Genomic DNA, 23,387 nt, shown 5'->3' with positions numbered 1-23,387 from the left:
GTTTGAGAAAGAGCAAGTTGTGGGCAGGTACAGAGGGAGAGAAACTTCAAGCAGACTCCCCATTCACCAGGAAGCCTGAGACAGGACTTGATCTCATGACCCATGAGATCATGACCTGAGCTGAAACCAAGAGTCAGATGCTCAACCAACTGAGCCACCCAGGCTCACTGAAAGTCATGACTTTATAATATAATCCAATAGTATGAACATTATTGCTATTGTAGATGACCAGTTGCTGTCTAAAAGGGGCTGGGGGCTACAGTTTAGTTAACTATATTTTCTATATCGAAACAACAACAACAAAACCAAAATCTAGTGGCTGAGCAAAATGAATGTTTTTGCTCCTGTAAAAGTGAGGGTTTGTGTTCATAGTCAGGAAGCAGCTTTTTCCAGGTAATGATTCAGGCACTGAAGCTCTTCCAATTTTGAGGTCCCAACATCCCACATGGTCTTCAGTCTTCCTCTGGCTGCTGGAGAAGGAACAGGCAGTATAGAACCACCCCAGTTGGTACTGGTGTACATTCATGGGTAAGATCTTACCACAAAGTCACACCTACTCTGTGTATATCTACAGAGTCTTCTGCACACCTGCCTCTCCACCTCAACTCTACTTTAAAAAAGAGAGTCTAAATGCCTATGGAATCTGGTCTCTCTGTTGCTGCTTGACCTAGTTGGTTTACCAATGTTAAATCAGAGCATTTGTCATAGAGCATACCTTTCATGCTGTAGTTAGCATAATGCACTTTGTCAATATGAGTAATTGTCCTCCTGAGAAAGATTTACAAATATATTGCTTAGGAAGAAATAAGCTTAATTAAAAACAATAAAAACAAAATGAAACCTTATGATAATTGACTCTCTCTGCTTGACTTATTTCACTCAGCATAATCTCTTCCAGTCCCGTCCATGTTGCTACAAAAGTTGGGTATTCATCCTTTCTGATGGAGGCATAATACTCCATAGTGTATATGGACCACATCTTCCTTATCCATTGCCTTCACTTATTTGTGGAGCATAACAAATAGCATGGAGGACAAGGGGAGTTAGAGAGGAGAAGGGAGTTGAGGGAAATTGGAAGGCGAGGTGAACCATGAGAGACTATGGACTCTGAAAAACAATCTGAGGGTTTTGAAGGGGCGGGGCGTGGGAGGTTGGGTTAACCAGGTGGTAGGTATTGGAGAGGGCACGGATTGCATAGAGCACTGGGTGTGGTGCAAAAACAATGAATACTGTTACACTGAAAATAAATCTAAAAAAATGAAAAAAAAAAGAAAATCCTTCAATAAAAATTTTAATCTAAAATGTGACTAGGGATTAGGTTTCATTTTACTTTTGAGAAGGTGAGGTTGTTTTGTTTCATTCTTTTTTCTTGGTTCTACACCAAATGTTTATATATATATATATTGATCCATTATATATCCTATATATTATATATATTATAATATATTATATATATCCATTATAAATATTGCATTTATATTAAGGAATTATTTAGGAATAATAATGATGTATTTTATGTAAAGAATTAGCAAATTTCACCATAAATAATAATTAAAGTTATGCATGAGTAATTAGTTTATTACAGTTTTCCTGTGTGTTGGGCATATGACTGAGAAAATGATTTGTATTGTTTCATGGCCATTTATAGGCATATTAGTAAAAGTTTAGCATGTATTTTTCAAAACAGATAATTTCAACGTCTTCTGGTACTGTGATATTTACATTCACAAGAAGTTTGGTAATGGGCTCCTACATGCCATGGGTTAGGTATCCCTCTTTTGAAATCAGCTCCCACAAAAAGAATGCCAAGACACTGACATGAAAGTAGGGAAATTGTATTTTGCTTCCATTTTCCTCTTTTAGTTGCAAAATAGTTAAGGGAAAAGGCAATGAATTTGGGAATACCTATGGTTGCTCTATAATTGCGGCACAGTGATCCCTAGGTCTTGAGAGCTCTTAGAAATTTTATTTATTTATTTATTTACTTATTTTTTAAAATATTTTATTTATTTATTTGACAGACAGAGATCACAAGTAGGCAGAGAAGCAGGCGAAAGAGAGGAGGAGGCAGGCTCCCCGCTGAGCAGAGAGTCCGATGCGGGGCTCGATCCCAGATCCCTGCAATCATGACCTGAGCCGAAGGCAGAGGCTTTAACTCACTGAGCAACCCAGGCACCCCAACTCTTAGAAATTTTAAATACACCAGTGGGATTTCCATCACCTGTATGGAACAGAAAAGTTCATTTGCTATTTTGTCTAAACTAAATGGATTTGTTTTTTTCTCCACATACCTAAATAAACCCAGCGTAAGGATGGTCATTCTAATTCTTTCATTCAGGTAAGTTTTTCCTTTATCTGAGCATTGAAGGGATATGTGAAAGAATGTTAAGAATAGTTTTATTAGAAGATAAACTCGAGGGGCGCCTGGGTGGCTCAGTGGGTTAAAGCCTCTGCCTTCAGCTCAGGTCATGATCCCAGAGTCCTGGGATCGAGCCCCACATCGGGCTCTCTGCTCAGCAGGGAGCCTGCTTTCTCCTCTCTCTCCCTCTGCCTGCCTCTCTGCCTACTTGTGATCTCTGTCTGTCAAATAAATAAATAAATTAATTAATTAAAAAAAAAAGAAGATAAACTCAAAATGGATAAAAGACCTCAACGTGAGACAGGAATCCATCAGAATCCTAGAGGAGAACATAGGCAGTAACCTCTTCGATATCAGCCACAGCAACTTCTTTCAAGATATGTCTCCAAAGGCAAAGGAAACAAAAGTGAAAATGAACTTTTGGGACTTCATCAAGATCAAAAGCTTCTGCACAGCAAAGGAAAGAGTCAACAAAACAAAGAGGCAACACACAGAATGGGAGAAGATATTTGCAAATGACAGTACAGACAAAAGGTTGATATCCAGGATCTATAAAGAACTCCTCAAATTCAACACACACAAAACAGACAATGATATTAAAAAATGGGCAGAAGATATGAACAGACACTTCTCCAATGAAGACATACAAATGGCTATCAGACACATGAAAAAATGTTCATCATCACTAGCCATCAGGGAGATTCAAATTAAAGGCATATTGAGATACCACCTTACACCAGTTAGAATGGCCAAAATTAGCAAGACAGGAAACAACATGTGTTGGAGAGGATGTGGAGAAAGGGGAACCCTCTTACACTGTTGGTGGGAATGCAAGTTGGTGCAGCCACTTTGGAGAACAGTATGGAGATTCCTCAAGAAATTAAAAATAGAGCTTCCCTATGACCCTGCAATTGCACTACTGGGTATTGACCCCAAAGATACAGATGTAGTGAAAAGAAGGGCCATCGGTACCCCAATGTTTATAGCAGCAATGGGCACGGTCGCCAAGCTGTGGAAAGAACCAAGATGCCCTTCAATGGACGAATGGATAAGGAAGATGTGGTCCATATACACTATGGAGTATTATGCCTCCATCAGAAAGGATGAATACCCAACTTTTGTAGCAACATGGACGGGACTGGAAGAGATTATGCTGAGCAAAATAAGTCAAGCAGAGAGAGTCAATGATCATATGGTTTCACTTATTCGTGGAGCATAACAAATAGCATGGAGTACAAGGGGAGATGGAAAGGAGAAGGGAGTTGAAGGAAATTGGAAGGGGAGGTGAACTATGAGAGACTATGGACTCTGAAAAACAATCTGCGGGTTTTGAAGGGGCGGGGGGTGGGAGGTTGGGGGCACTAGGTGGTGGGTATTAGAGAGGGCACGTATTACATGGAGCACTGGGTGTGGTGCAAAAACAATGAATACTGTTACGCTGAAAAGAAATAAAAATTTTTAAAAAAAGAAAAAAAAACAAATGCTGATTTAGAAATAAGGTGTGTATTTTATTTTTTTAATTATTATTTTTAAATATTTATTTGAAAGAGAGCATGCACGAGTTGGGAGAGGGGCAGAAGGAGAGAATTTCAAGCAGATTCACTGCTGAATGGGGAGCCCAGTGGTCTGCTCACTCTTATGACCCATGAGATCATGACCTGAGCTGAAATCACAAGTATGAGGCTTATCAGACTGAGTCACCCAGGTGCCCCTAGGCTGTGTATTTTAATAATGTGTGTGGCTCACACTTTTTATGTATATTGTGATCTGTAGGATATATTTTATTGATGTTGCTCAAAATCTTCAACTACTGGTTGTATGGGAGTGTTTGGCATTTTTAGGCTACAGTTTGACATTAAATTTCAGACAAGTTTCTGTCACCTTAAATAAAGAAATATCCTTGTTCAAAAAAAAAAAGAAAGAATAATTTTGTTAGGGTGCCTTGGTTGCTCAGTTGGTTAAACATAAGACTTCTGATTTCAGCTCAGGTCATGATCTCAGGGTCTGGAGGTGAAATCTTATATCAGGCTTGCCTCTTTCTTACCCTCTGTGGGGGTCTGCTTCCCCTCTTTCTTTCCCTCTGCTCCTACCCTACCTGAGGGCAATCTCTCTCTCCCCCTCTTTCTTAAATAAAAAAATAAATCTTTTTTAAAAAGAATATTTTTGGTAATGCCTTCAACTGGTGATCACTTAGTTTAATTTCTTATAGGAAAGCTTGAATGAAACAAATATTATCATTTTTAGTCAAGAAAAATTATTCTGATCATGATGTTTTTTTATTCACAAAACCATACACAACATATATAGTACCTGAATTAACAACAGATATGATATCTGGGTGGTATCCAAGTCATGTATTAGTTCAGAAAATTAAGAATACAAATGGAGCAAGACCTCTAGAATTATTTGGGAATAATAGTGATGCATTGTGTATAAAGAATCAACAAACTGCACCATAAATAATGCTAATAATTAAAATTATGCATGACGGAAAAAATGTCTTAGTGCTCCATTTGTGTTGTAAATTTCCTATACTAATACGTGGTGGGGGTGTTACCCAGATATCGTACCTGTTGCTATTTCAGGTACCATATGTGTGTATATGGTTTTATGAGTTTGGTCAGTTTGTCTCTGCAGGAGAAGCAACTTCTAGAGATGAAGAATGAATGAATCTTTCAATGAATGACCTCACATATAAAAAGAGGATGTATAAATAAATGATACGGATAACAGAAAGGGAGTAGAGTCAGATCATGGAGAACTGGTGCAACTGAGAAAAGCTTTATAGCAGTGCTTGGGTCTCCAGGTTTTGAAGAATGGGAAGAATCTGCATATCTGAAAGGGCCAAGGTAATGGCCCAAACCTGAAGATCAGAGGAACAACAGAAGAAAAGGTACAGAACTAATAATGTGCGTGATAAATTGCCTATAGCATGGAAAATAATACTTTTTAAAAAACATGAGAGTATGTGCTCAACCATATATGGGCTTAGAAGTGACTCGGGTGCCAGTTTGCAATCTCTGAGTCAGAAGTGGAATGCAGGCTGCAGTTTTGTTTGCTCTTTACACGTATATGTTAACATTTATAAGGCTGAATTTGTACATACATGGGGGAAACCAATAGTCATAATTACTGTATAGAAAATTATGAAGAGGAATTAGAGATTCTTTAAAATTAAATATTTCCCTTTCTTTGAAGAAGCAAGCATCCTAAAGAGAGTTAATTAGCATAAAAACTCAAGAATATATGTACATAAGGCACGATGGGTCACTTTAATATAATGCTGATTCATTAAGCCATAATGATGTCCTCTTCAAACATGATGTAATGAAATTTAATTTCTTTAAAATGTCTGAACTCCCTTAATAGACTAAGTTTCTGTAGAGAAGGGCCTGTCTGATTCATTTTTGTTTCCTCCAGAACATCAGCACATAGAAGCTATTCAATAAGTATATGTCTGGTGGTGATGAGATTAATAAAAACCTTAAAACTCGAAAAATCAGTAAAAGATTTGAATTGAGGGGCACCTGGGTGGCTCAGTGGGTTAAGGCCTCTGCCTTCAGCTCAGGTCATGATCCCAGGGTCCTGGGATCCAGCCCCACATCGGGCTCTCTGCTCTGCGGGGAGCCTGCTTCCTCCTCTCTCTCTGCCTGCCTCTCTGCCTACTTGTGATCTCTGTCTGTCAAATAAATAAATAAAATCTTTAAAAAAAAAAGATTTGAATTGAGGGGCTGGGAAGGAAGTGCCTCGATTATAAATGATAATGATGGTGAATATTAGACATTGTTGGGAGACAGTACACATGACAACTTTAAACACCAGTTAATTTTACTCAAGAAGGTGAGGGATAGATGAAATGACAGACTGGGATGAATTTTAGACAAAGAAAGTTAGAAAGAAAAAAGTCAGCTGGGGTTAAGGAGTAGAAATCAGAGGGTGGGTCTGGAATGACAGGAAAAAGGTTACTGTTATTTGAAGAAGTATGATTCCTTGATGAGGTAAAATATGAGTGATAAAATCAGGTTAAACTGATTTTTATTATAATTATGTTTGAAATTTTAGAACTCATCAGTTTAGTTTACATGCACATACACATACATACACACTTATATAATTTACATTATAGATATACAATTCACATGATATAAATGATATAACTTTTGTTAATACTTAATCCCAAAAAGAATCTATTTGCTTTGGAGAAATCAGAACTCTGTCCCTTTCCCCTTTACATAAAGACTGGAAAGTACTTACTGCTTTTTCTTCCTCAGGTTCATTCTGGTCTTATGGAATATACATTTTCAGTTTTATTTGAACAGAACATCTATGGATAGCTTAAATTTCTATTTCTTTATCTTTGTCAACATTTTTATTTCCCCAGTGGACATTTCTGCAGAATCCATTTTTACTTCTATGTGATCCCAAGAGCTCTATTGGTCAAATTCAATAACATCCTTGGTGTAATTTCAGGAGGAAATTCCAGGGAGCACCTCAGGTTTACCACTTTCTTGGAAGGAAAATATTAACACCCTCACCTCTTGCTCCCCATATAAGATTCTGGGTAGGAATGAGTTACTCATTTTCTGAAGAAGGATTAACTCTTTTAGACCTCTCCAGTCACTTGGTAAATTACCTCTTCTGTTGTCCAGAAGAGTGTTCAGAGATTTCAAGGACTGAATGCTTCAAAGGTAGAAAAATGCTAAGAAACCCATTATATAAGTGGTTTCCTTCAAATTTTATTTTAAAAAGTGTTTCTTATATAAGGGCATGTACATATATATTTATGTATGAGTGTATGTATGCATTTGTATTTATACAAAAGGATATTGGGGCTTTTAGTTGTATATTTATATTATTATCTAGGCTACAGGTTTTCTGGCTATAATAGAAATCCAACAAAATAGTGGCTTGCACTAGATCAGGATTTCTCAACTTTGGCACTGTTGACATTTTAGACTATATAATTCTTGGAAGTGGGAGCTTTCTTGTGTATTGTAGGATGTTTAGCCACATCACTGGCTTCTACCCACAGATGCCAGAAGTAACCACACTGTCCCAGTTAATGACAACCAAAAATGTCTCCTAAATGTCCTCTTGGGGTCGGGGGGCCAAGTTGTCCCCTACTGAGAATCACTGAGCTAGATATAAATGTGTGACTCACCCAGAGAGCCTAAGCGGGCACAATGGCTTTGTTCCGCATTAGGACCTCTGACTCCTCCTTGTTTTCTCATCTCTGGAACCTGCCCTCATCATACAGGCCCACCGATCTTACTCAAGTATCCTGATTCTAAGAGAGCAAGGAAAACGGTGCTGGTAAACTTATTCTGTTAAAAAAAAAAAAAAAAAAAAAAAAAAAAGTCCCCAGCTGGGGGACATTGGCTCTGATTGGATTTATGGATTTCCATGTGGTAAACACTTCTCTCATGGCTGATATTAAACTACCAACAGTTAAAAAAAAAATAAACTACCAACAGTTTAATAACTGGCTTGCTAGATTCTTGAATGTTTAACAGTCGACTTTTGTAAGGTGGTTTTGGTTGGAAGAAGCATACCATAGACAGAAAAAAGGGGAAGAGGAAGGAGAAGGTACAGCCTTCTGTTTAATGGTAAAGTGAGGTTTCATTTCTGTTCATGACCATGTTCATCCTAGCTGCAAGGAGGCTGAAATGCCGTGTTTCTTCTGGTCAGCATACAGCTAGCCAAAGAATCAGACAATTGATCTCTAAGAGACATAAAGAATATTTATTGGAGGGAAAAAAAAACTCAGCCCCTTCTATACTATTATAGCAAAAAATCAACCAGAAATCTCAGTGAATTTTATTTAAGAGGATCTTAGAAATCTCAGCAGAAAAGATATATCACAGACCTGCCTGCTCCAACAGTCAAAGGTTCCTCACACAGCTAATATTAGAGGTTACTGGGTGACTGTTCTTGCAATTTCTTTTTTTTTTTAAAGATTTTATTTATTTACTTGACAGACAGAGATCACAAGTAGGCAAAGAGGCAGACAGCTAGAGAGAGAGGTGGAAGCAGGCTCCCTGCAGAGTAGAGAGCCCGATGTGGGGCTCGATCTCAGGACACTGGGACCATGACCTGAGCTGAAGGCAGAGGCCTTAACCCACTGAGCCACCCAGGTGCCCCCATGTTCTTGCAATTTCTTAAACTGAAGGTACACGTGTCTCTAAAATTCTATACTTTTAGCTCAGTTTGTTTGAATTTGAAGTTGGTTACCTATGTTCTCCAGGAATAAATATTGGAGGATTTTGAAATTAGAAGAAGCTTAATAATGATAATGATAACAGTTATAATAGATAAACTATATAATACCATGTGTCATTCACTGTCTAAATATTTTACATATTTTTATGTTAATTTAATCTTCACAACAACTCAACTGAGGCTGAAATGGGGTAAGTAGGACAATTCCAAGGCCATAAAAAGCCAGATCTAGCATAAAACTGTGTTTGCAGTTTTAGTGATACAGTAGAAAGCTGGATTTGGGTCTTAAAGATTTTTAAAAATTTATTTATTTTGAGAGAGGTTGAGAGAGAGAGAGAGGTGGAGAGAGAGTGCACATGTAGGGGGAGGAATAGAGGGAGAGAATTTCAAGCAGACTCCCGGCTGAGCACAGAGCCAAATGTGGGGCTCAATCCAAGGACCCTGAGATCATGACCTGAGCCAAAACTAAGAATTGGATGCTTAACTGCCTGAGCCACCCAGGCACCCCCGGGGTTTGAGTTTTAGACTTAGGTTTGCTACTTGCTGGTTCTGGAAACTTGGTAGGTTTCTGTTTTGTTTTGTTTTTACAATTTCCTCATTTGTATGATGGAGATAATAACCCTTCCTTTTTAGGATTGTTGTGAAGATGGAATGATTTATCAGGGAGTTGCTTTGGTGCTAATGACAGATCTAAAATAACAATTGATTAAACAAGATGGATGTTTGTTTCTCTATAATGCAAAAGTCCCAATACACAGTTCAGTCTTGGGTTGCAGCTGTCTGATCCTCAGAATCCAGGCTCCTACCCTGTTGCTTAAAATTTATCAATATTTAGTACTCAGTAGTGCTCTAAGATGCCTATTCCCACATCCTAGCAGTGGGAGCTGGGCGAAAGGGAAGTAATCAGTGTGTCCTTTCCTCTGAGGACAAGACCTGGAAGCTGTGCACGTCATTCCACTCATACCCCCTTGTCTGGCAATTAGATATATTTTCACACTTTTGATGAAGTGTCATCTTTAAATTGCAGCCATCAGTTAGGCAGTTATGGTCTCAACATTTTTAACTCAAAGCTTGGGAAGACGGCAGAGTAGGAGGACCCTGAGCTCACCCTGTGCCATGTCTATAACTAGGTATCATCAGCATCCAAGTCAATAAATGGAGTGTGATCCAAAGACTGGCAGAACAAACTCCACAATGAAACATAGAGAAGAAGCTGGATCTGAAAGATTAGGAAGGTCAGAAAGGGAGAGGGAGGCTGCCGGCAGGAACGAAGAATCTGTGTAGGCAGAGAGGACTGAGAAATGAGCCCTGGCACCGGGGAGCTCACCCAGGGAAAACTAATCACCATAACATTTGGCTTTAAAACCCAGAGGGGTAGATTTACATGTATGTGTAAAATCAGTGGGACTTAGATCCTGAAGCTTTAAAAGTCAGCTGACTCAGCGCTTCACGAGCTGGGAAAGCAAGGGATAGCTGGGGCACCACCCTCAAAGAGACAACAGCCTGCATGAACAGGCAATAAAAACAGCAGTTACGCACCGCCCGGGGCAAATGGGAGATAGATCTGTTCATACTGATTTCAGAGCACATTGGGGAACTTCTCTAAAAATGAGGGATCTGGCAGGGGCCATTTTCCTCCCCCATCCCAAAACATAAACACAGAGCTACCTACAGGAGGCAAGGATACACAAACACTTGCTACCTAACCTGCAAGCAGTGGACCATACTCACAAGGTGTCCTGAGGCCTTGCCTACTCCAAGCCTCCTAGCCTCCACTCATAGCTCAGGGTAAACTCTGTTAAAGCTGTGTGCACACCTCACACAGCTATTGGGTGCAGCTGCTGCCACACCCCATGCCTAGCCTTGTGCCCCCAACCACTGTCATTTGCTGCCCCCAGCCTCATGCCTCTGACTGCCCTAACATGCAGCCCCCAGCCATTAAGGGCTTTGGGGGATCCAGCATAGGACTAGTGGCCCAACACAAATTTGATAAGACAGGTGCTCCACTCCCAAGTTCCCCAGAGGGCACAACGGCTCAGAACTGGCCTATGTCCCACTAACACCACAGAGAACAAGCACAGCCCACAGCAGGCAGAGAGGGAAGACAACCCACTGAAAGGAAAACTGACTCAGACACAACAGTAGAGTGTAAGCATCGCACACAGGGTCCCCTCCTGAAGTGCCAGGCTCTAGGGAACAGGGCATTGCAGGGCACTCCAGGACCTCCTCTTCATAAAGTCACTACTTGCAAGAGCAGAAGCCATAGCTGACTTTCTTCACACATAGAAACAGACACAGAGAGGCAGATAAAATGAGGAGACAGAGAAAATTTATTCCAAATGAAAGAACAGGACAAGGCCATGGCTAGAGATTGAAGCGAAACAGATATAAGTACATACCTGATAGAGAATTTAAAGCAAGGATCATGAGGATATTCACTGAACTTGAGAAAAGAGTAGAACACATAAGTGGGACCCTTAACACAGAGATGAAGCATGATGTAGCAGAGATAAAGTTCTCAATAAAATGAGAAACACTTGATGGGATGAATAGCAGGTTGGAAGAAGAAGAGGAATGAGTTAGTGACCTAGATGACAGGGTAATGGAAAGTAGTCAAAGTGAACAAAAGAGAGAAAGAAGAATTACACAGAGTGAGAATAGACTTATAGAACTCAGTGGCTTCAAACATAGTAACATTTGTATTATAGGAGTTCCAGAAGAAGAGAGAAAAATGGGCAGAAAATTTATCTGAAGAAAATATAGCTGAAAACTTGCCCAATCTGGGGAAGGAAACGGATATCCAGACCCAGGAGGTACAGAGAACCCCTATCAAAATCAACAAAAACAGGTCCATACCAGAACATATCATAATTAAGTTGGCAAAACAGAGTGATAAAGAAAAGATTTTAAAAGCATCAAGACAAAAGAAGTCAGTAACTTATAAGGGATAACCCATAAGGTTAGCAGGAGATTTTTCATAGAAACCAAACCATAGCCAAAATAGAGTGGTGTGATATATCCAAAATGCTGAATGGGAAGAATGTGCAGCTGAAAATACTCTATCCAGCAGAACTACCATTCAAAAAAAGGAGAGATAAAGAGCTTCCCAGACAAACAAAAACTAAGGAGATTATGACCAGTAAAGCAGGCCTGCAAGAGATACTAAAGGGGACTCGTTGAATGGAAAGGAGAGACCCAAAGTGACAGTATAGAGCTCAAGAACACAAACACAGAAAAAATAAATATTTCTCTTAAAAATATCGTCAAGAAACTCACCAAAAGAGGGCATAAAATATAATAAAAGATGCCTAAAGTACAGGGAGGAGAAAAGAACTGGGCTCAAACTTCACTGATCAACTTTTATTGACTGCTATATTCAAAGAGGTTATATACAAACCTAATAATAACCATGTATCCCAAACCACTAAAGAATATGCAAAGAATAAAGAGAAAGAAAGCCAAATACATCACTAAAGAAAACCAAATCAGCAATACATGAAAGACAAGGAAGGATCAGAGAAACTATTCAGAAACAACAACAAAACAAGTAATAAAATGGCACTACTGAATATATATCTATCAATCATTACTTTGAATGTAACTAGGGGAAGGGGACTAAGGAGGGCACTTGTTGTGATGGGCACTAGGTGATGTATGGAAGTGTTGGATCACTAGATTGTACACCTGAAATTAATACGACTGTATGTTAACTAACTGGAATGAAAATAAAAACTTGAAAAAGGTTTATCTTTATTACTAATAGTATGTAAGAAAGCTATTGTGGCTGTACGGGATGACTAGGAGTCTCTGCCCCAGATGGGATAACATGGGCTAAGCACTTGGTACATGTGCAGTAATAATACACAGTAATATTAACATCCTCTTTTTTATTGACTTAGGGTCTTTTATCTCCCAGAGACAATGTTATTTCAGATTTCAGTTGTAAAGGTAATAGTTTGGAATTGTGTTACCGGAACACTTTAGGAAGTACTATTTGTCTCTGAATCAAGCTTGTGAAATAGATCTTGAACCAAATGCTAAGAGGAAGTGTTATTGTCCTTATAAAATGATTTTTTTGCTCATATATTCCCTTGCAGAGAAATAATAATAATTAATGACATTTTGGAAACTTATTGGGGTGTTATACACACTTCAAGCTGTATAGCAGTTCCAGGTGACATATTTGCTTTGCAGAATACTGAAATCCTCAGTGTGGCTGGTGGCTATAAAATTGTTTTAATTATTCCTTTCAAACAATGAGTTCTGGAGTTAGCAAAAGACCTGATCAGTAGAACATTGTCAGTTTGGTTGAGTGGCCTGGGAACTTGTCCAAGAAGACCTTTTATTTTATCTTTTTTTTTTAAAGATTTTATTTATTTATTTGACAGAGAGAAATCACAAGTAAGCAGAGAGGCAGGCAGAGAGAGAGGAGGAAGCAGGCTCCCTGCTGAGCAGAAAGCCTGATGTGGGGCTCGAACCCAGGACCTGGGATCATGACCTGAGCCGAAGGCAGCGGCTTAAACCACTGAGCCACCCAGGCGCCCCCAAGAAGACCTTTTATATTCCACAATTCTAACTTTAATAATGAGAAGAGAAGAGGGCAATCATGGGAACTGGAATGGAGTGGGCCTTGGAAAAATTGTGTCATGAGCAAGCTTGCCTTCAACATTTGCCCACATTCCTTTTTAAGTTTCCTTCTTCCTTCCCATGGCAGTGCTCAGCCCATTAGGCTCCTGCCAGGTGTATCTCATTTTACTATCTTGTTAAAAGAGCTGAATACTGACTATGACTCCCACTTTGCAGATGAAGCAAACTTTTATCGCAAAGACATGAAGCCCGGGGCACCTGGGTGGCTCAGTGGGTTAAGCCCCTGCCTTCGGCTAAGGTCATGATCCCAGGTCCTGGGTTCGAACCCCACATCGGGCTTTCTGCTCAGCGGGGAGCCTGCTTCCTCCTCTCTTTCTGCCTGCCTCTCTGCCTACTTGTGATTTCTCTCTGTCAAATAAATAAACAAAATCTTAAAAAAAAAAAAAAAAAGACATGAAGCCCAAATGCCTGAGAAAAGGGTTCCAGAGGTATTTGGGAAGATTTTTCTTTGTACCCATTACCCATAAACTCACACCATGTTGGCAGTGACTCCCCACATACAGACGTCGCACCTGGTTAGATTTGCTGGAAGTTAAGCATTTCTAATTTGGGGGCAAAATCAGCATGTTATTATACAGATAAGTAACTATGCAAGGGTCATTTAGCCTGCTTACTGAGACTATCAAAATATTACATAAAGTTTGGAGTGGACCCTGGATTATAATTTTTTTAAAGATTTTATTTATTTATTTGACAGGCAAAGATCACAAGTAGACAGAGAGGTAGACAGAGAGAGAGGAGGAAGCAGGCTCCCTGCTGAGCAGAGAGCCCGATGTGAGGCTTGATCCCAGGACCCTGGGATCATGACCTGAGCCGAAGGCAGAGGTGCCACTAGGCACCCCTGGATTATAATTGTTAATACTGTTATTCTTGATGAGAGCAGAAAGAGGAATAGCTATTCCTGAGAGTTTTCTATTTCTGCCTCTGATCATACCACGTGGAGATGTTCAAAGTGGTCTGCCTAGAGAAATGACAGAAGTCACAAAAGATATTTAAATACCCTCCTCTGCTTCCTATAGGACTTCTGCTCTCTGTAAGTGAGGTCAGGAGTGATTTCTCTGTCCTCAACACTTGAAGCAATGGCTGGAGAACTAATACTGATTGCAGATCCCATTTTTTGGGTAGTTTTGGAATCCCTCAGCTGCGTCTTAGGCCACCCAACTCATGTTTAATTTTGTGCTTTAAATTCCACGTTTTTTATTTTAAAATCTGCTTTAGAAATTAAAAGTGCTGCTGAATATTAAAAAACCATAAAATCCTCGATGTTTATCTCGTATGTAACTCTCTCTCTCTACGTGTCTTTTTGTCTAAAAGATCTTATTCATTTATTTTAGAGAAAGGGTGAGAGAAAGAGCAGTGGGAGGAGCAGAGGGAAAAGAAGATAATCTTCAGCAGACTGCATGGCACTGAGAGAAGAGCCCCATGTGGGCCTCAGTACCAGGACCCTGAGATCATGACCTGAGCCAAAACCAAGAGTTGGATACTTAAACCAATTGAGCAATCCAGGTGCCCCTCTCTACATGTCTTTTTATCCCACAGTTTAGCTCTGGAAGTTCAACTATTCATCCAGAGCAAGTAATGATAGAGAAGATGTGTCAATAAAAGATAAGCTCAAGATGTTTTGAAGTTAGCAAGTGTGACTATAAGAAGAAAAAGAAATCCTCTAACAGTGAAGTCTAGACCTTTCTTACATTAAATGGGCCATCAGATGTGGCTCTGTAACTTATAAGATTTAAAAAGAAGATAGGGTGCCTGGGTGGCTCAGTCTTTAGGCATCTGCCTTTGGCTCGGGCACTGATCCCAGAGTCCTGGGATCAAGGTCCGCATTGGGCTTCCTGATTGGTAGGAAGCCTGTTTCTCCCTCTCCCATCCCTGCTTGTGTTCTCTCTCTCACTGTCTCTCTCTGTCAAATAAATAAATAAAATATTTTAAAAACAAGCTAAAATTAGCAGTCAAAATTTAAAAAGAAAGAGAAAAGGATGAAATTCCTATCTGTAGCAAGAGGTTCTAATTAGAACTCAGTTCCTAAAATCAACCAATGAACTAAATGAACATAACATTCTGTTGATGGTAGAAGTTACAGCAAATTCTGACTTCAAATGTGCCTGCAAATGATTTCTATCTAGCAAGAAAGAAAAACTTGAATTCAGACTGTGCTTGTGTTTTTATGAACAACAACAGATTATTTACCCAAATATTAATAGTTCACTCCATGATTCTTAAGGAAAATTGTAAAGTGAATAAAATGCAGATGTGTAAGGTTAAAAACCTGTATGTTTACTTGGTAATGTGAACTCCTTCCGTTTTTAGCCAGGACGCCATTCTTGTAGATTTTAATTCTTTGGGAAATATTGCTCTTTTCAAAGATTTAGCCTGGGTGTATGGGACCCACAATATGGAGATGTGTGTGTAAGCAGTCATCTTGGGGAAACGAGGCTGTACACAGGCAGGAAATTCACCTCACATGAGGAAATTTGCTCATAATCTCCTGGGTCTGGGATTATGTTCGAGAGAGTTCCCTGCAACAAAATTATCTGACCTAAAAATGTCAATAGTGCCATGACACCCGGTTATAGATGAAGAAACTCTGCCTAGACGGGCTAAGAAATGTGTCCAAGGACCCACAGCCAGCAGATGACTACGTAGTACTTGGCACCTAGAGGGCTCTGAACTAAGAGCCTTCTGCATCCAGTCTGGAGTGAAGGCTCCAGGGTACCTGACTCATGACAACGCACATAAATTTGCTTTTTTCCCCCTTTAAACTAAGCACTCTTAATTTTTCCCTACTAAAATTGAGTTCAACTGTCATAAAGAGTATAAAGAGCTTTGCTTATTTTTCCCCCAGTATAATTTCATTTAAGCATTGAAATTGGGCTCATTTTTATTCTATTTTCAGCCCAGGATTGAGGTGCCTTAGATGATTCTTAGATTAGCTCTGTCTAATTAAGGGTCGGTGCATTTTTTTCTAGACTGTCTTCCATCATTGTGGCATGCCAGTGTTGTATCCTAGGTGTCTAGCAGTGTCCCTTGTCATCTTTCTCCTATTAACTCCTTCCCCCCCACTGATTTTATTTCAGTGATTTCTAATGGTCCATGAATAATGCTTTTTAAATGACCAAAATAGCCTAGAAAGGGACAGGATGTATTTGAGAAGGCAAAATTCAGGTCTGATTACATATTGGACAAATAAGTAACAAAAAGGTATACAGAATGATACCCAATGAGAAAGAATAAATAAGCAAATATGAATAACACCTTTTGTATTAATAATATGTAGCTATATTTCCAATTAGAAATTTTACTTCTATACATTTTTCACCTGAGAAAGGATTTGATATGATTTATAAAACACTCACTTTACAGAATTTGTAAATCTGGAAAATAAATGTTAAGTTTCTTAAGATGTATTTCATTAGATTTATGGTCTTTTTGGCTTTGCATTTCTCATCATCTCATATTTGGAATACCCCCAATCCTCTTAACATGTTTGCCTGCTGCTCATGAAATGTCCCTCACATTTTTCCTCCATCAGGGTACACCTTCTAAAATTTAAATTTGATCATATCATTATTCTACTTAAAATTCTTCAAAAAGAATGGAAAAGTTTCCATAAACTTTTCAAAGCACCTGTTGAAATATGTGGAGACCTCCACCCACCCAACAAACTCCCCCCTTTTCTTCCAGGCTGCCCTAATGCAAGCCAAATGGAACAATTTGTAGTTTCTTGTACAAGCCAGCCTTTTTGGTGTCTGGCTCCATTTGCATTTTGAGTAGGCTCACTGCAGACTGTGTACCCAACAAACTCACTTATTTTTTAAAATGCAAATAATCCCCTTCTGTAAAATGCCCCATATTAACCCATACATTCCTCTATTACAATATTGAACTGTATTGTATTTTAATTAATCTATTTACCCATCTGACTTGTCCACTAAATTTTGAACTCCTCCTCGGCAGGACCTTCCTGATCATGTTTGAACACTCTGCATTTTACATTCTGGTATATAGTAGATGCTCAATGAATATTTTTAGAGGAAGAGAGTGAATAAGTAAATGGTGAATATATCAAATTACACTAGAGTCAAATTTAATCAGTCAATTTCAAGAGCTCCTCTTCATCTCTTAATCTTTTTTGTTAAGGCATTCTGTAAAGAGTTTTATCTCAAAGTTTGGTTATAGCATATTTAAAATGTAATTGAGGATATTATTATAGGTTAACCAGACAATTGCCTATACTTATTATTGTGAAGATTGAAGGACTATTTTTATAAGCAAATAGAATATAGAAATGCATTCAAATTAAACTCAAGTAGCATGACTTGAAGTGCTGTGTTATCACAAAATTTCATTAGACTGCAAACATATTTCCAGTATTCATCAATCTGGTGGTGAATGACTGCTAGAGCAATATTTTCGAATCCCACTTCTAAAGAAGTCTTTTACCAGCTAGAAGGAGGCTAGTTTCTGCTGAATGATTTCATATTTTATGTGTATATTTAGAGGACTAAATTGAGCTTAGCTTCAGTCATGCTTACTTTAAAGAGAAAAAAAAACAATAATTTTCTTCCAGAAAGGTCTTTCTGGTCATTATCTTTTCCACGTAATTAGTAACCTGTGAGAGTCCTGTTATTTAGTTAGTATTCGTCATAATTTCCTGCCCTGAAAAAAATCTCATACATTAAGTTCCCAATTTTGCACAATGTTTGCTGTATAATGTTCACCAAAAAAATGAGGAAGAAAATTACCTTATGAGGAACAGCTGTACTGTGAGGGTTTTTTGTGTTTTTTTTTTTTTTTGTTTATGTTTTTTAAGACAACAGAAAATGTTACAGAAATGGAGGCAGTAAGAAATTGAGTAGCCACGAAAAGACAGGTAATATTTCATCAAACTAATTCTTTTTTTTTTTTTTTTTTAGATTTTATTTTCTAATTTGAGAAAGACAGAGAGTGAGGGAGAGAGCATAAGCAGGGTCGGGGGTGGGGAGAGGGACAAAGGGAGAAGCAGACTCCCTGCTGATCAGGAAGCCCATCACAAAGCTCCATCCTAGGGCCCTGGGATCACAACCCAAGCAGAAGGCAGACACTTCAAACCAAATTCTGATGGAACAAGTCAAATCACAGTATGCTGGAAGTCGTGTGACTTTCCAGTTATCAGAACTTCACACATTCGGCGGCACCAGAAATGGGAGCATCTCAGTATTACTCTCAACTTTAGCATTGATTTGTGACTTTTGTTTGCAAAATGAGAAGAAATGGTTGCTTGCCCCGTAGTGTCAAGGCAGTTTAAAGGAGCTATGTGAGCTTCTTCTGACAAGTATAAAGACAACGCTCTTTTGCCCAGAGTGAATTCAGAAGTAGTAGTAGGCTGAGGGACTGCTAAAAACATGGGCCAAAAGAGAAATAAACCAATACTATGGCAATCTCCTAACGGGGAGCCAAGCTCTGGGGGAAATAAATAAGTACTTTACCTTGGCATCAGATAATTTTAAAACAAGGTGATTTCAAAAAATAGTTTTGAGGATTATCATCTAGTATTTTCAAATGCATTTTTAAAGTTTATGTCAAAGATCTAATATCCCATTGAAAAGAAAGCTTATGCATAGGTTATTTGAAATAACGTTCTGAGGAACATTATTCTTACAGGAATCCACTAGAGGGCAGTATATAACAAGTGTTATCGCTGATTGCCTGGAATATTGATTTGTTTCAGAGAATATAACCTGAATATCATATTACAGCTTAATTTTTTAAAATGACATACAGTTCTACTGTCTGTTTTAAAGTTTAAAAAGATTTCCCACATTAGGTGCCGGGATAAGTCTGCGTATTTCCATTTGGTGTGAAGAATGATGGGGCTGATTATATGTTGAAAGCATTTCTGTCTTCCTGACAAATCAAAGTGTGAATTCAAGTTTCTCTACTCAGTTGAGCAGTGATGCATTTCAGTCTGGCTAGATTTTAATTTATACTCTCTACCTTAGGAAAGAAACCAGGTTTCCAGAGACAGCTGTCATTAATTGCAGTTAGGTCACACTGCCTCACACGCCTTGACCCCAGAACATGGAGTACAGTGGTCTTGATCCTATCAGCTGCCTGTGTAGCACACACTTCCTTGAAGAAATGTATTTAATTTGATTTCTGAGAGTAAATGACACATCTGTGAGATAGAATTTAGAATTCAAATTGCTCATTTAACTGTAAGGAAATACTACAGTTGATGAAAACTAGGCATCTTTTGCTTATAATAATACCTGCCCCTCACCTATAGTTCCTTCCTTCCTCCCAAAATCCACCCATTCACCATTCCATTAACTTACTCAATATTTATTATTCTTTTACAATGTATGTGCCATGTAAACCCTGAGGTTAAAGGTGAGCATGAAATTTCAGTAAATTAGAATGGATAAACTTTTCTCAGAATATTAGGACATGGTGAGCCTTAGATGTTCCTCAAATAAGAATAGCAGATGTATGTATAGCCATCTGAACCAGGCACTTGTTCTGAGCTCCTTTCATAATATCCTTGGGAGGTAGGTTCCATCATTATCATCACCATCACCATCTTCCTCCTCCTTCTCCTCCTCATCACTATCATCATCATCATCATCATCATCATCAACATTCCAATCACTATCACCACCATGATCATCCCCCTCCTCATCCCCATTTATGGATAGGTACATTGAGGCACAGGAAGATCAAGTCCCTTGCCCATGGTCATACAGTATGAATGGCAGAGCCAAAATTTGAGACTTGCTGCAGACTCCATGCTCTGAACAGCTGATCAAGCTATATTTCTTCTTCAGAGCAAGAGTTTCAGGTGAAGCAAAAGTCAGCTTGGAAAACAGGTAATTTAAGGATGGTGTTTTGCTTTTGTGAAAGAATGTACTAGACAATTAAGGAAATGTTTTACCTAGGCTATTGCAGTAGGGAGAATGTTCATTAATGAATGTCTCAAAGAAGAGGGAGAGAACTTATTGGCCCAGACATCCATAAGGAACTCTGATGCATGTCTGCTGTGACCCATGACCCAGGTCTGCTGTGGTGTTGAGTGCTTTGAGGTTTATATGAAGTCCTCGGGCTACAGCTCACAGGGCTTCTTCATAATTTGAGGGAAAGGGCCAGCTGCCAGACAACCTAGAATCCTCATAGGGATCTGGGCAGTAATCTAGACAGATTACATAAAATCAGAATAATCTTTTACAACCACTTCTTAGAGCAGGCCAATAATCCAAGAAAAAATTTTCAACATTAACAAAAAAGACCAAATTCTGTCTTTGTACCAATACAACATTTATCAGAAATCTTTTTTTTTTTTAAGATTTATTCACTTATCATTTGAGAGAGAGAGTGAGAGTGCATGGAGGGAGAGGGAAAGGGAGAAAGAGAATCTCAAGCAGAATCCCCATTGAGCATGGAGCCCAGCATGGGGTTCCATCTCACCACCCTGAGATGATGACCTGAGCCAAAATCAAAAGTTAGATGCTTAACTGACTGAACCACTCGGGTTTAAAAAGTTTCATAACAGGTGTCCCTGTTATGAAACTTTTTGAAAATTTTATAATTAATTCATTGTGGTAGGTGGGAAATGGCCCCTCAAAGATGCCCACTTCCTAATTCCTGAAAACTGAGTATGTTATGTTACAGGACAAGAGGGAATTAATTCCATTGCAGAAGGCATTAAGGTTACCAATCATCTGACCTTAAAGTAACAGGATTATCCCGGATTATCTGGTAGACCCAACATAATCACAATGGCTGTTTAATTAATGTAGAAGAGGGAGACAGAGGAGTCAGTGTTAGAATGATATAATGTGAGAAAGACCCACTGGTTATTGCTGGCTTTGAAGATGGAAGTGGGCTATGAATCAAGGATTCTACGAAGCCTCTACAAGGGTGAAAAGGAAAGAAAATGGATTCCCTCCTAGACCTTCCAGGAGGAATGCAGCCTGTTATCTTGACTTTAGCCCAGTGAGACCCATTTTGGACTTTTCTGAACTGTTTTAAGCTACTTCGTTGTGGTAATTTGTTATAGAAGCAAAAGGTAACTAATACACCCATCAAACTTAGTCAGCTTTGACCATTACAACAAGAAAAAAAAAAAATTTCCAGCACACTTTCCACAGCTATCTGTATTCATTTGGGTTTTGTCCTACATTTTCCTCTTATTCTGGAAAGTCATTTTACCTTAAGGCAAAACTACTCTCATCTCTTTTACACGAACACATCCCTTATAGTATAGCTTCTCAAAGTAGCAAAAATGAACATGTTAACGGACCCAAATACATACTCTCTCTATACCGTAGAAATAAGAGGCAAAACTATAAACAAAATTATGCTTAGTAATTAATGTTTCAGTATTCTGTCTTACTTAGAAATGATCTAGGCATCTAGTAAATATTGACTGATTAACTCAATTTAATATCAATACAAGGGCTTAAGTTACCTAAAAATCTTAGAAATTATCTTCAAGTTCACATATTACAAAACACTGACACTGTTTTTAATTAGGAGTCTGCCTAAGTTGATGTTTGACTACTCTAGGCAAGTTGATAGGAAAGACCAAGTGCTTCCTCCTTTGCTACTGGTGGGAAGTTCAAACCATGCCAAGTCCCTGCCAGCTTGGAGGAAACTTCACTCCAGCCCCTCCCCCAAACCACCATAAAAGACCCATGCCAGTCTCCTTTTTCTCTGTCAGGACACTTTGGACCTGTTTGGCAGGCCTGCCCTGCTCTCTCCAGGAAGTCCCCTAATGTGAGCAATATTCCTACCTTCTTGGTGTTCCTGTAGCAACATCAGTCTCCAATCTGAACCACATTTTGGGTGGATGTCCATCTTTTCTTTGCAAGAGTGTCTAAAACACTGTTGAAATAAAATTTGTCAAAATTATGATTCAATTTTGGTTAAGCATATTCATATTTTTCATAATCTTAAACATTTAGTAGAAGTCATATCTTTTTTTAAATTGTTTATGTGTATATGTTTAGGAAAACCTTACCAAAATAGAAAAAACACTCTATGCATATTATACTTAACTTTGATCTAATAGAAAATAGGTAGCTGCTTTTAATTAAATCAAAACAAATCTTATTTGCCAAGGATTTACCTAAATTATGTGCACTTGAATTCTTAAAACATTTCTGGGTTCATTTCTATAAGGATACCTCTTTTTTTTACTTTGAAAATATTTGAGGTTTAATTTCCTTAGTATCTGGAAATTTTAGAAATATTCAGCTTGCTTAAGTGATTTTTATCACTAAGTCAATCAGAGTAGGGCTCCTATAAGAGATTTTATGATCTAGTTTATTAATACCATGAAGGGTAGGAAAATATTATACACTTACACAATGAGATGTAAAGACCCTTCTGAGTTACAAATATATAAACATACAAACAGACACAAATGGAGAGCTTATAACTTTATTGTAAAACATTCAGCCATGAGTCAAGCATAAAACACAGAAACAAAATATCACTGGTCTAAATAAGGTTTTATTAGTAGAGGGTACAAATTCTTAGCTGTTTTTAGCTCAAGACAGGGAAAAAGATAAATAGAAAAGACTAACACCAGATTGGTGATTGTCTTTCAGCCAAAAACACAAGATCTCTATAAACCACTGATACATTTACAGGAATCACAAAAATGATCAGACCATGAAACCAGAAGAATCTGGCACCATATATGAAGCAAGTACTCAAAAGGTATCAAATCAAATCTTTATCATGCTATGAATGGACAGGAGTCCAGAACACAGGATTAGGAACTGAGCTCACTTTTGGGTCCCTGGATCATCACACAGGAATGAAGCACAAGAGCTCTGAAGGGGTCTCATTACCTGGTAGGAGTAAACAGGATCCTGAAGCAGGGACAAATACTACCTGGGTCGTAGCACCAAATTCTGAAAGACAAAATGTTCCAGACAGTTATGGAAATAATTTTATTCAAGCCATTGCAACAGAGAGAACATTCATTATGATAAATATCTTAAAGAAGATGGACAAAATTGGAGATTTTATAAAACACGAGAGTCCTTCAGGAAGAGTCTTAATTCAGAGTATGAAGGGGCATGGTGATCTTTTGCAGTTAGTTGGTTAGCTGTTTGGCCATTTTGTCACTTCTCAAACAAAGAATTACAAAGGGATAGGCAGGTTTCTCACTGTC

At 38.5% G+C, this 23,387-nt stretch overlaps 1 long non-coding RNA gene across 1 annotated transcript; it reads right to left on the bottom strand.

The window, feature by feature from the left end:
- Positions 1 to 286: 286 nt before the first annotated feature.
- Positions 287 to 23,123, bottom strand: LOC125097761 (uncharacterized). Its single transcript, XR_007126603.1, has 3 exons — positions 23,000 to 23,123; positions 21,997 to 22,087; positions 287 to 470 (listed from the first exon to the last, which is right to left on the bottom strand). It is a non-coding gene; the product is annotated as an uncharacterized LOC125097761 (long non-coding RNA).
- Positions 23,124 to 23,387: the final 264 nt, after the last annotated feature.

This window comes from Lutra lutra, chromosome 4, assembly GCF_902655055.1.
Source record: "Lutra lutra chromosome 4, mLutLut1.2, whole genome shotgun sequence".
Lineage (NCBI taxonomy): Eukaryota > Metazoa > Chordata > Mammalia > Carnivora > Mustelidae > Lutra > Lutra lutra.
The sequence above is the reverse complement of the archived record's forward strand: the minus strand, read 5'-3'. Positions and strand labels throughout refer to the sequence as shown.